Raw genomic sequence first — 12,653 nt, forward strand, 5'->3', positions numbered from 1 at the left:
AAACCTCAGCTGAGTGCTGCTTTCTTCGAGGATGGTGACTTACAGCAGTGTCTGTTTTATTCTTAGATATTCCTAATGTGAATGAGGATTCAAGTCAAAGCCAAAGTGTCATTATTGTCCTCCCAGCTCTATGATCCATCGGTAATACTGTGTCTTCTGTTCTCAGAATTATGACTGAAGCGATTTTTGACCCTTTACCAAGTTAGGATATGAATATGAGGCTTATTTCTCATACTTAAGAGTGTGGGAGAATCCTGTTTCATTAGTCGTTGCTTATATGTAAAACGAAATAAAACTAAATCATGAGAATCTACGCCAATTTAGCAATACAATCCTGTGTGTGGGGTGATCACCGTTTCAGCACACTGCCTGCGCAGCATCTTAGAGGCAAATTTTTTCGTTCGTTCTGATCCCACCCACTGCCCATGATTTGCTGACATAAATGTGACGCCGTGGGATTGGTCCTAATTATGCAGCTGACTTGGGGGGGGGGTTGTAATTAAAGATTTCATTTGGGCATTAGCCCTTATAGTGCATCATTCTTATAGCTTATATAATTTTTTTTTATAGTCTATAATTTTATTTGACCAGTCTTGCCAATGAGAATTGAAATAGAGCAAAGGTAAGTACTACCCAGCCAAGATGGATCCTCCAAGATGTGGTGGAGTATAAAAGCACATCGTCTAGCATCAGCCAGCACAGGGCTGATTAAAGTCGACTGAGTCATGGTGGTGAGACAGCTATCAGAGAGGGTGACACTGTTTCTCTCTCAACAGACAAAGAGATGCCAGGGGTCGACGATTGTTCAGCAGGGGTGTTAAGGCGCTAAATGAGAAAAAGCTGAGCATAAGGTGATGGTACAAAACTAGCTACGGAGGACATGAGGCGGAGAACCCTGCCAGACATCTCTCGGAAGAAACCTATGCATAAGTGGGGGTGGAGAGAGTTAGTCATTAGTTGACACCAGAGTGGCATGACCTGGGCTTTGTGAACTACATGTCCCAGAATGCCCTGTACCTACCTGCTGCTTTCCCAGCCTCTGTTGATTGGCTTATTGTTTAGTGATTTCACCTGTTCCTAATTTTAGTTCCTTATATATATGGATGGATGGATGTTGGAGCTGGGGGAGAATGATAGTACAGCTGAGTTAGCTGTATTCTGGTACAGCAAGTTGGAAAGCTATTTAACAGTACCAGGGATCTGTTTCAGAAAGCAAGCTTTCTTCCTTAGTCAGATAACTCGTCAGGCTAATTTTACCCTAGTTTAAATGCCCTTTGTCTTTGCTGACTTACATTTAGCCCAGACTACCCTAAATCTTTCTGAAAAAGGTCTCACTTCTAACCAGGTGCATCGTTAGCCATGGTTAGCAATATCAGTTGATGACGCATTACGTGGTATTTTGCACATAAAAACACCATAGCAACAAGTCCACAGTTAGAGGTTGCACAGCAATCTCTAAAATCTATTAAATCAGTCTGTACAACTGATTTAATGAGCCACAAATGAACTAATAAACATTATAAAACTACAGCTTTAACTTCTGTCGATATAGGGTGCAGCCATTTTGAATCCCGTAGTCAATGTGCCATTGGGGTGATTGTTGGTCTCGTCTTCTCTTTGTGACCCTGTAACACAGTCTGGGTCTGGTGTATGCATTGCTATTGTTTTTTGACTCTTGCCTGATTACTTGGATGTGGCTGCTGTGCCTTTATTGTTGACCCCGGCCTGTTTTTTGACCATGTTTTTCCTTCTTCCTTTTGTACCTTTGTGCCTTTGTGTATTTCGACCTTTGGAGCGCACGCTGTGCTTCATTGACGTCCACCTTTCTCTTCTGCTCTTGCGTGTGATTCCCGTTGTGCTCAAACTGCCTGCCCCAGCTACTCCATTATTCTGTGGCAGAGAGTTTGAGTTCAGCTGTCATTTCTCACAATTTGTCGGCTTTGTCACGAGGTCAGTGTGGCGGGTTGCTAGTCGGGCCGTTTGTTTTGAGAAGCTGCTTTATAGGCATCATATGTTATTTGCTTGTGCAGACATTCACAGCCTATAACTTATTAACTGGGAAGGTATCATGTTTGTAGGGGTTTATGCGTATCTCACAGGCCTATTTCCTTAAGCATTATGCTAACTGCCAGCCTGTGTATTTTTCTATTTGAAATATTTGACACACTATCTAAATGTTACATGTAAAATTATTAAATGTAATTGCGGAGCATTTGACAGCCTGGGATAGGTGTTTTTTTATATTTAATAGATTGAGTCATGTTTCCATGACGACTAGGGGAGAAAATTAAAATAATGGAGCTCCAATGATCTACTTTGTGCTCTAGTGCTACGAATGTGAATTCTGGTCCCTTCCAAAGAGGTGGCACCTCAACAGGAGGATTTAGGATACAAAAAACCCGAAATCCATAATGGTACAAAAGCATGTCAGTCTACAAATTTAGTACAAATTAATTTCAAGATATTTTTTTATAGAGGCAATATAAACATTTAAAGGCATCATGAGCAGTGAAGAATTCAGTTTAGTGCTAAAATGAGAGATGAAATCTCTGTGTAAGGTGGTTTTAACGGTCATTAGCAAAACGCTAAGCAGACTGTGGTTTGCGGTTTTAGGGCGTTCTGCAGTTCTTTAACAATAAAAACAAAGCGTGTCTTCTAACATTCAATGGTCATGTGATTTAAAGTCGAACCGAGAAGTCCTGCTGATGACCGTATCAGCCCTCATGATGGAACACCACAAAATCTGCAGGATAGAGGATTCCGCCCATGCAGGCCTGGAGCCAAACTCTCACCTGCAGTACTCAAATAAAACCTCCTGACCGTGAATGACCAAGCCCTTCACTGTCTGTCTGCCATGATGTATAGTATTCAAGGCACAAGGTTTATTTTGGGATTATTTTATGGACATCTTTCTCATAGCATTACTCCGAGTGCTTCTAGGTAGCTAGCCATCTCGCAGTCAAGCTGATTTACGTAAATTACTGCAGCACGCAAATACAAAGCAGTATTTCAGGAGTAAAAAGGATGGTAGATCAGTGTTATAGAACGTTCTCTCTATAAAGCAGAGTTTCCTAGCCTGGTCCTCGGGGACCCCAAGACTTCCCACATTTTTGCTCCCTCCTGGCTCCCAGCCAATGGAGAACTCTGAATACCTGATACAGATGTGCTGGAAGCTGGGAGGGAGCAAAAATTTGGAGTTTCTGGGGGACTCTGAGAACTGGGTTGAGAAAATACTGCTATGAAGTATTGTTTTTGTACCCTGAAAATTTCAGGCCATATATTTGAGAGATACAGGGTTGACATGTAATGGGGGAATGACAGGATCTGGTTTCTTTAATTTTAATCCACGGAACAACCAAATGAATCAGAATGGCTCATGTATGCAATGTTACTGAATGGAGACATGAGAGATGCAGACTTAGATTAATACAGGGTACGGAGGTACCAGAAAGATGAAGGGTTAGGTTTGCTGTTCTGTAGTGAGAAGCTCGGCCCATACATCTGTGTTTGTGTGGTAGATAGACCATGCATGTCAGTGGCTAAGGATTTATAGAGGTCATATGTGGTTGATACGGCTGGTTGTCAAGGACATCGCACACTGGGAAAGAACCACTTATCCTGTGCGGAGTCACTCTGAGCCTGGAGCCTACCGTAGGAAGCACGGGGAAGCAATCAGAGGGACGTCTTGTGCGAGAAATCAGTATGACTGAGAGTTTCAGCATGAAAACAACTGACACAGTTGAGGAGAGTTTCATCTGAATGAGAAAATACAGCCTGTCACAGATGCTCCTTCGTTGGTTCGTCAAATATGTGTGAACCGCTCAGAGGTTCTCAGACACAAACAAGGATATGAAAGGACCCCCCCACCACACACACAGACACACACACACTCCAGCCCTTCAGATGTCTTGCAGCAGCCTGTCTCTTCTGGCGATCCCTCACGCACCCTGATGCCCACCGGGACGCTGGCGAGTCACTCTCCTGTGAGCCTCGCCTTGTTCACTCCCGTGAGAGTCCAGAAGCAGCTCAAAGCTCTAAGCTCTGTGGAACATCTGCTGCTAAGCAGGCTGATCCTCGGCTCCCATTGGTGTGGAGTTACTGTGGGTGTCATACAGGAGGCTGACAGACCAGTGTCTATAAGGGAATGAGTTTATAATTAGCCATGTACTAGCAGCAGAGGAAGAAGAATTCCCTGTGTAGATAGAGGATGGATGGATGGATGGATGGATGGATGGATGGAACAATTAGTCTTATTCATCCATTTTCCATTTTACAGGCACTCAGGGTGGGATGAAGGTTCAGTACAGTATGCACAATCGCATGCACACACACACAAACACATGTAGGGTAAACATATCCTTATGGGGACCGCTCATTCATTTCAATGGGAAAAATGCTAACGCTAACTATGACAACCTTAACCCCTACCCTGCCCTAACCATAACCATAAGTAACCTAACAAAATACAAGAGTTTTTGCATTTTTAGTTTTTTCATAGCAGTCACTGATTTTTATAAAATAGAGTTTTCCCTTATGGGGACCAGGAAACAACAACAACAACAACAAATTTATTTTTGTATAGCGCATTATCACAACATTACATTGTCTCAAAGCGCTTTACAGCATCCCCACCCAAAGCCCCCAGTGAGTAAGCCATAGGCGACAGTGGCAAGGAAAAACTCCCTAGAAGGAAGAAACCTTGGGAGGGACCAGACTCAAAGGGGGAGCCCATCCTCCAGGGGCCGGCAGGGAGAGTCAAACCGGTCCCCATAAGGGAAAGAAAACGGATATTTATCACATTATGGGGGCATTATGTCCCCATGAGGATAGGTAAACCCACTCACACACACACACACACACAGAATTTATCCCAACAATGAAAACCTTAACCCCTACCCAGCCGTAGCCTTAACCATAAGTAACCAAACAAAATGCAAGTCTTTTGGCATTTGTGGCAGCCATTTATAACTTTGGGGTGTATTATGTATTTTGGCCACTGGGGGGTGTATTGCACGGGGTGGTCTGATCACGTTAGGATAGGAGCTATGTGGTCACGTGAGGTCAGGTGGGTATGAATGGGTGTGTTCCCCTTGGACGGGGTGGATGGCGGAGGGAACACAGTTCTTACCGTAGCCCCCGTAGACGGCATGTTACAAACAGCACGCCGCCAGCACATTATTCAGCACAAGTGTAATATGCTAAAGATAAAAGTCCCTTTTTATGTGAACCAAAGATTTGTAATAAACAGGAACATCACCCAACTGCAGAGACTGCTCGGACGTTGGTCCTTAAAAGCTACGCGTTGAGAACACTTGGCCATCCATTCTGAGGCTTACAGGACAGCCTCTACAGTGTTTTTAGTTTTTGATTGCATTCAGAGGTTTTTTATAAAATTGAATTTCCCTCTGTGGGGACCAAAAAATGTTCCCACAAGGTCAAAATAACAGGTTTTTTATCATATTGTGGAGACATCTGATCCCCCACAGTGTAGTATATACATGCCCACACACACACACACACACACACACATACATACAGAGCCTAAATCACACACCATGGGGAATCTGGGAAAAAAAACAACTAAGCAGGGAAAATTATTTCTGTTATTGTTTTATTAACCTTATTAAAATGTTGTTTTTTCAGATTATTGTGTTTTTTGCCTGAAACTCAGAATTAAAAACAGATCATACTCTGGTAAATTAAATGAAAGAATTAATTTATTTTAAGCTTATTACTTGAGTGTTTCAAACGTTATCAAAATATTGCCCATCGGTGCACTTCTAGCAGGTTGCAGATTTAAATGAAAACGGAACCATGTTTGACCAATATGACAACATGTATCGAAGGCTTATTGCCTGCTCTCTGTGTCAGAGGAAAAGCTCTGGAGAGCAATAAATCTTATAATGTAATGCACAGGGGAAGCACCTGGTGTAACACAGACATCATTCAGAGAGACCATGGGGGAGGGGGGTTGGGAGGGAGCTTGGCTGGGCCAGTCCAGCTCGAACAAACGTAACGAACCAACTCAGGTCTAACAAAGCCGCCTCTTACTATTTGCAGAAATCCATCTATAAACTCCAGATGGTTTTGCTTCTAAAACAAAATTCCATGTTACGTCTTAGATCCTGCTGATAATTATATGGGGATTTGGTCACAAAGGCTGTAAATGATATGCTGAAACGAGAGCTTGTCCTATGGTGGGTGAACGTCGTGTAACGTCCCCTCAAGGTCGCTTGTTACCTAACAGGAGTAATGAATGACAGCATATTCCTCTCGATTCTGTACATGCTGGTATTATAAGAAGGATGCCGCTTCTCTCAGCTGTTAATAAAGCTCATCATCAACACAGGACAATTAAGGAAAAAATGGATAAAACCAGGTGCAATTTTTTTGTAGTAAGCAGTTGTGTAAATAGTGCATTGAGCTTAAGAAGAGTACTAACATTATTTATGGGGTATTATATGATTTTTTTGTAGGGTTGGTGTACTAAACCTAAATCAGGTGATTTCATACATACTGATAATGAATGTTGTTTAATGACTCAGATTTTATTCTTCCTCTGTTGTTTCCTGTCCTCTGTTGTCATGTGTTTTTTTTTTTACTATTATGAGTATTTCGTAACACTTTACAGTAACTGCAACTTCATAATGCATTCATTATGCATCCATAAAACATTCATAAGCAGTGTGTAAGTACATCATAACATCCTAACATGCCCTAACAGCTTTAATATACATTAATAAGAAACATTGTACGATTATTTGATTATAAAGGTTAAGGGAATGGTTACCATGGGAATATGAAGGCATCATTTGAATCCCAGAATCCCAGAGAATCTAGTGAATCAGTGCTGCGTGAGCATGTCTTATATTAGCAATATTAATATTGGATTAGTATAACATTTTAAGCATCACATTTTCTTTCTGGTTCCAGTAAGCTGTTGGTGACCTCTGTTCTTAACCTATACAAATACCATAGTTAACAAGTGATGCATCACAGATATACAGTAGCAAGAAAAAAAACGTGAACCCTTAGGAACTACCTGTTTTTTTATATTAAGTGGTCATGAAATGTGGTCTGTTCTTTATCTATCTCACAAGCATAGACAAACAAAATGGGCTTAATCTATTGACACAACAGTTGTAATCATTTATGTCAACAATGAACATTAAACGTTCACCGTGTTGTGGAAAATGTTAGTGATTTTATCACTAGTCTAACCTACTTTTGCAACAATAACCTGCAAACAAGGGCTTCTGCTAGCTGCAGATTATACATGCACACGTTCTGGAGGAGTTCTGGACTGTTCCTGCTTAAAGAACTGCTTCAGTTCAGCCTTGTTCTTCGGATGCCTGCTGTGAATCGCTCTCTCGACATCATTCCACAGCATCTTTACTGGGTAAAGGTCTGGGCTCTGGCTGGGCTACTCCAAAAGGTGGTGTTTTTAAAGCCACTCTGCAGCAGATTTACTTTGATGTTTAGGGTCATTGTCGTGCCACATCATTCAGCTTATACTGTGCTTCGGCTGGCAAACAGCCCCCCCCCAACATTACCCTGTAGGATACCTTGATAATCCTGGAAATTCATTTTCCCCTCGATAAGGGCAAGCTGTCTGGGCTCTGAGGCCACAGAACAATCCCAAGTCATGATGCTCCTTCTCCACTCTGCTTTCCCTCTGGAATGACGATTTCCTATTGCTATGTGGTGCCCGTTTTACTCCATATGTAGTGCTGCATGTTCTTCCCAAACAATTCAATCTTAGTTTTATCATTTCACAAAACATTTTCTCAGTAGCATCATGGAGTGTGATGTGGTCTTTGGGGAACTTTATCTGTAAAGCAATGTTTTTTTTTTTTAAGAGTACTGTGTTCCTCTCTGATGTCCTGCCATGGACACCATTCCTGTTGAACGTTTTGCATATGGTAGCCCCACAAACATCTGTATCAGGTATTCAGTAATTCCACCAAGCCTTCACCTCATTAAGAATTCTGCACTGCGTCGGGGCAGGCACCTTGGACGGGTGCCCACGAGAGTAGCTACAGCGCTAAACCGTCTCCATTTAAAGACAGTTTGCTGTGGACTCTAAACTAAACTATTTCAGATTGCTTTGCATCCCATTCTGGGTTTATGCGAATCAACGATTCTTGATCATGTGTTCTGGGTCTGATCTCTTCTTTATGAGACATGGTTCACATAGCAGACGGTTCTTATGAGCAGCAAACTGATAATGTTTCGGTGTCTCTAACCCACACCTCCAATCTCATTTCATCAACTGGACTGCAGCTCTGCTAACTGCTGACTCCATTTAGCTTTCGCTGAAGTCATTAGCCTTCAGGCTCTCATACTTTTCCCCAGCCTACACTGAGAATATGCAAAATACATAATAATAATTTGTTTTTAGTTAAGATAGATTGTGTTAATTTATTATTGTAACTTTGTGCAAGAAGACAATTTTATACATAAATGCAGGTAATTCAAAAGGTTTACATTATTTTTTGCTGTATTACAGTGCTCAACAGTAGAATTACAGCTGTATACAGAAGTCTGGAGACCGGCGGTTGCATAGATTGATTTTTGCACTTAAAGGAAACACCTAAGAAAGTTTCTGTACTAGAAGACTAATGCAAAAGTGGGAAAAACGAACACTAAGTAGAATGACTGTTTGGAAGTGATTATTTCTTCCGAAAGAGGTATTAGTCCTGGCAGGCGGGTGCGTATACAACATTTATTGTTCGTTCCTAATTTTTTTAATGTATTCTGCTATAAAATGGTAATAATAGTAATCGCACATGTGCAGAATTGTGTCCTACCTTTTAACGCTTACTTATATATTAAGCAAAACCTAGAATTGTGTGTTGAAGTTTCTACGTATATTGCATCTCATCTTTGTCTTCCATATGATTAATATAAGGAAATTTATAATGAAACAATTTTTATGTATAGCCATAAATTTCAAGGACAATTTAATGGATCATTTTCTCTTTTCTGGGCACAGAAGAATTTGTGGAATGGCTGACAGCACCCTGAGAGAGAGCCTGTTTTGTTTGCGTCTGCCATATTCTGGTGTCAGCAATGTGACTGGGTTCTTGGCCCATGAAACAATGTTGCATTGTTCGGGACTGCCGCACCTTATGGGCACTGACTCTTGCGCTTCTTCGCAACTTATGTTGGCTGCCTCCTGCTGCTCTGAAAATTCGTAAATCAAAGCACTGTTTGCCAGAGCTCCTTAATAGCTAAGACATACCGCTAACTGGCATTTAAGCCAAAGTGACTCACCATCGTGGCAGTATTTGTAATCTTGATTTAGTTGCTTCAATATTAAAATTACCTTTCATGGGGGGTTTCCCTTATTACGCACATCGGGGTGGCACTGGTGCTCAGTAGGTGGTGCTGTTGCATTAAACCCCCAGGTTACCGCTTTGAATCTCTCTTCTGCTCTGTGTGTGTGTGTGTGTGTGTGTGTGTGTGCACATTGACATGGTCCAGGGTTTGCTCACACAGACAGGCTAATTGGTACATCATAAATGCTTAGGATGCCCCCCCTATAGGCCTACAGTGCCTCAGATAGGCTAGAAGATGGATGATTTATTCAGGGTGCATAGGAACCAGGGACAGTGTGAACCCCCCCCCCCCAAAAAATTAATTTGGTCTCATCTGTTCCCTCCCAATTAACAGACATTTGCATTTAAATTAACAAATTGTGCCCCCCCATATAAAACTGTCTCCTGTGCCACTGGATATATTTCCCCCCCAGTAACCTGAGCGTCTCCTCTTCTCATGGGGGGGGGGGGGGGGTCCTTCCATTCAGCGAGACTCATTTTTATTTCCCTGGCCGGCTTGCCATGCATTTTCTAACCACTTTTCCTGGTGAGGGCCATCAGGGCTGAGAGGTACAGAATGTACTGGGGGGGGGGCAAGGTGACATTTTGCTTGGGTACACACAGAGATAGGAATGATGCATGGCATACATACATGGAGATGGGAATGATGCACGGCATACATGCACGGAGATGGGAATGATGCACAACGTACACTCACAGAGATGGCAACGATGCATAGTGTACACACACACAAATGGGAATGATGCACAGTATACACATACACAGATGGGAATGATGCATAGCGTACATTCACAGAGATGGGAATGATGCACAATGTACACACACAGAGATGGAAATGATACACAGTGTACACACACACAGATGGGAATGATGCACAGCGTACACTCACAGAGATGGGAATGATACACAGTGTACACTCACAGAGATGGGAATGATGCACAGCGTACACTCACAGAGATGGGAATGATGCACAGTGTACACTTACAGAGTTGGGAATGATACACAGTGTACACACACAGATATGGGAATGATACAGTGTACACACACACAGATGGGAATGATGCACAGCGTACACTCACAGAGATGGGAATGATACACAGTGTACACACACATAGACAGGAATGATGCACAGCGTACATTCACAGAGATGGGAATGATGCACAGTGTACACTCACAGAGATGGGAATGATGCACTGCGTACACACACAGAGACAGGAATGAAACCTCCGATGCTAGAGGAGTGGGCTACTAACAGTGCTACCTGTTGAGCCATCATGCCACCCGTGGTCTTGCCAAAATTTTTAAATTGCTCCCTGATTTTTTTTTACCACTCTCATTTTTCTACCGGTCTCATTTTTTATTACAACTTCCAGTCTAATGGTTCGCTGCATACTGAATCCAGAGACTGTGAAAAACACAGGATATGCCATCATTCTTATTAGCAAGAGTTTTCACGGATGAATTTTGAATTTCAGAATGGCAGTCAAGCTTAAATATATAATTCATTTTGCCTGACTTTTCCCTTTTATAAAAGCATTCTATAAAAGCATTATTCTCAAACTGTAATCACTAGGCTGCAGGTTAAATATACCCTTTTGTGTTAAATGCATGCAAATAAATCAACAATTATTTTCAGTTTTTTTTTTTTTTTTGCCAGCAGATGTATATATAATTCACTTCAAACCTGAGTACCTACATCACTCACTGAGTCATAGAGAGGGAGGCAGGACGGCAGGTCAGTGAAATGTCCAGGAGGTTCTCCAGCTTCATAGCCCAGTAAGGTGACATGGTAACATGCTGGTGTAATGAGATAAACAGACTGGTTCAGGTTCAGCAGCAGCCCTCCACCACCAGGCCCTGGATCATTTGGTACCGGGCTGCAGAGAAAGAATGGAAGACGTCTCATTTTTATTTCATTTCCATTTTATTGATTGTTGGAGTCTGCAGGATGTTTTCTTTTAAAAATGACCAGATCATCTCCCCATCGCTATCGTCTGTGCCTTTCACAGTTTTGATAATAGATATAAAAGGTAGAAGCCATGTTTGCAATTGGACGTGTGTCTATTTGGGCACCATACTGGGGCGGTCAACAATCAAGTCACTGATAGTAAACCTCTGGGGAAAATGGCACAGACATGTGCAGCATCTGCGGTACAAAAAGAAGAAATCAGGCATCGTGGGATAACGTCTCACAAATAAAAGGCAATTTTACTGTTATGTAAGTTAATGAACATAAAATATCACGTCAGACTGTCCTGAAAATGACCTGACGTCATCGTGATGTGGCTGCTTAACGAAAACACAACATTATGAATAATCGTTAAAGCACTACGTGACTAGGGGTAAGGGTGATATGTACTTAACAGTGACCTCATTCACTGTACAGTTCACTTTATATAACATTGTCAGCTGGGATGTGTTTGCGCTCATGAGATTATATATGATAACTAGCCTAAATCATAGTGCTAGCTTAATATGCTAACCGCACCATTCATCCACATGCCAGAAGTCATTTTAACACGATCCTGTTTTTGCCAAAGGTTCCCCAAAGATCCTAGATCAAAAGGACCTGGGTCATCGCTCTCCAACTGAAAGATTTTGAGCCTAAAGTCATTTCAAGGCAGATGATTTTTATTATCTGAGCACAATGGCTGGTCCATGGAAAATTGTCTTACATGAAATCAATGCAAAAATGGTTGGAGACCACTGAATTAAATGAGCTACAATGTATTTAGGCTATATTGTGTCGTCGTTCTTCTCTTCCTGACTGTTTCTCAGCCTTGTGTCCTGTGCTGTCTGAGATAATGATGATAGGAAGATGGATGGATGTGCTTGTTTTAAGATGCATTAGAATGTCAAACATCATTATTTAAACCGGTCATCCTACAAAAACTGTATTACTAAAACAAAGCAGGCATTAATTAGATATCCCTCAAATGGGACTGACCAATAAAGCAACGATTTTAATGTCTTACAAGATTTTGCTTTCAGTGATTAAAATTATTATTTAATTATTACAAAATAATATTTACTGATACCCTGTTATCACTGATTATGTCTCTAAATTAGACGTACTGTATGAGTGTATGTGAATGTGTATGCTCTAGAATGGATTGGCTTCCTATACAGGGTGTCCTTGACCTGTGATTTAAGGCTCACCTTGACCGTGCACTTATTGCCGGATGGATGGATGGATGCGGTGAACATAAACAGCATGGGAGCATTAAAGCCTTAATCTCATTATTCTCAGAGATATAATTGTATGTGATGTAACATGGATGACTAAATGTCCCTCTCATTCGAGGCATTTGA

General features: G+C 41.7%; 1 long non-coding RNA gene across 4 annotated transcripts in view; it reads right to left on the bottom strand.

Moving 5' to 3' along the window:
• The window catches only part of LOC111836899 (uncharacterized), a 64,487-nt gene that overhangs the window by 6,173 nt on the left and 45,661 nt on the right, over nt 1–12,653 (bottom strand). The window contains exons 2-3 of one of the 4 annotated variants that reach the window (XR_011984690.1): nt 11,047–11,218; nt 3,124–4,134 (exon numbers count right to left, since the gene is read on the bottom strand). This is a non-coding gene — a long non-coding RNA (uncharacterized lncRNA). Of the gene's footprint in view, nt 1–3,123; nt 4,135–11,037; nt 11,219–12,653 lie in introns of those variants that run through there. The other 3 variants (XR_002836510.2, XR_011984688.1, XR_011984689.1) reach the window with 3 other exon arrangements.

The sequence above is a fragment of the Paramormyrops kingsleyae genome, chromosome 22 (assembly GCF_048594095.1).
Source record: "Paramormyrops kingsleyae isolate MSU_618 chromosome 22, PKINGS_0.4, whole genome shotgun sequence".
NCBI lineage: Eukaryota > Metazoa > Chordata > Actinopteri > Osteoglossiformes > Mormyridae > Paramormyrops > Paramormyrops kingsleyae.